Raw genomic sequence first — 2,500 nt, 5'->3', positions numbered from 1 at the left:
CTCACACACACTCACATACGCACTCACATGCACTCACACACACACAGACACACACACAAACACACACACACACATGCGCACACACACTCACATACTCTCTCTCTCACACACACACACTCACATACACACACACAGACACACACACACTCACACACACACTCACATACACTCACTCACACACAGACACACACACACTCACACACACACTCACATACACACACACACTCTCACACACAAACACACACACACTCATGCACACACACACACACTCATACACACACACACACTCATGCACACACACACTCACACACACACTCATGCACACACACACTCACACACACACTCATACACACACACACTCACATACACTCATACACATTCATACACACACATACTCACACACACACACACACACACTCACATACACACACACTCACACACCCACACTCACAAACACACACACACTCACACACGCTCATACAAACACACACACTCAAATACTCACACTCACACACTCACATACACACACACTCACATACGCACTCACATACACTCACACACACACAGACACACACACACTCACACACACACTCACATACACACACATACTCTCACACACACAGAGACAAATAGACACTCATACACACACTCACATACACACACACACTCATACACACACTCACATACACACACACTATCACACACAAACAAACACACTCTCACACAAAAACACACACACACTCACGCTCACACACACTCACACACACACACACACACACATACACTCATGCACGCACACACTCATACACTCACACACACACACACATACACTCATACACATTCATACACACACACACTCACACACACTCACACACACACTCACATACACACACACTCTCACACACAAACACACACACACTCACACACACACTCATGCACACACACACTCACACACTCTCTCTCACACACACTCACATACGCACTCACATACACACACACACAGACACACTCTCTCACACACACTCACATACGCACTCACATACACTCACACACACACAGACACACACACACTCATACACACACTCACATACACACACACACTCTCACACACACACAGACACATACACACTCATACACACACTCACATACACACACACACTCATACACACACTCACATACACACACACTATCACACACAAACACACACACTCTCACACACAAACACACACACACTCACACACACACTCATGCTCACACACACTCACACACACACACACACTCACACACACTCACACACACACTCATACACTAACACACACACACATACACTCATACACATTCATACACACACATACTCACACACACACACACTCACACACCCACACTCACAAACACACACACACTCACACATGCTCATACAAACACACACACTCACACATACTCACACACACACACACTCACATACACACACACACTCACATACACTCACACACGCACACTCACAAACACACTCACATACACACACACTCACACACACACACACACATGCTCACAGACACTCACACACTCACATACACACACACTCACACACACTCATACACACACACACTCGCATACATACACACACACACACACACTCATACACACACATACACTCATGCACACACACACTCACACACACACTCATACACTAACACACACACACATACACTCATACACATTCATACACACACATACTCACACATACACACTCACACACACACTCACATACACACACACTCACACACCCACACTCACACACACACACCCACACATGCTCATACAAACACACACACTCACACATACTCACACACACACTCACATACACACACACACTCACATACACTCACACACGCACACTCACAACACACTCACATACACACACACTCACACACACACACACATGCTCACAGACACTCACACACTCACATACACACACACTCTCACACACACATACACACACACTCACACACACTCATACACACACACACTCACATACACACACAAACGCACACTCACATACCCACACACACTCACATATGCACACACACACTCACATACACACACATACACATACACACATGCTCACACATACTCACACACACAAACACACACACACTCACACACACACTCACATACACACACTCACACCCACACTCACACACACACACTCACACACACACAGACACACACACTCACATACACACACTCTCACACACACACACTCACATACACACACACAGACACACACACACTCACACCCACACTCACATACACACACTCTCACACACACACTCACACACACACACTCACATACACACACACACACAGACACACACACACTCACATACACACACACACTCTCACACACAAACACACACACACTCATACACACACACACTCACACACTCTCTCTCACACACACACTACACACACACTCACATACACACTCACATACACT

General features: G+C 46.1%; 1 protein-coding gene across 2 annotated transcripts in view; it reads right to left on the bottom strand.

Moving 5' to 3' along the window:
- The window catches only part of LOC140476835 (acid-sensing ion channel 1C-like), a 474,098-nt gene that overhangs the window by 269,275 nt on the left and 202,323 nt on the right, over window positions 1-2,500 (bottom strand). The gene's annotated exons all lie outside the window — the stretch shown is intronic.

Source organism: Chiloscyllium punctatum, chromosome 5 (genome assembly GCF_047496795.1).
Source record: "Chiloscyllium punctatum isolate Juve2018m chromosome 5, sChiPun1.3, whole genome shotgun sequence".
Taxonomy (NCBI): Eukaryota; Metazoa; Chordata; class Chondrichthyes; order Orectolobiformes; family Hemiscylliidae; genus Chiloscyllium; species Chiloscyllium punctatum.
Note: the sequence above shows the minus strand (reverse complement) of the source record. Positions and strands in the feature narration are given on the sequence as shown.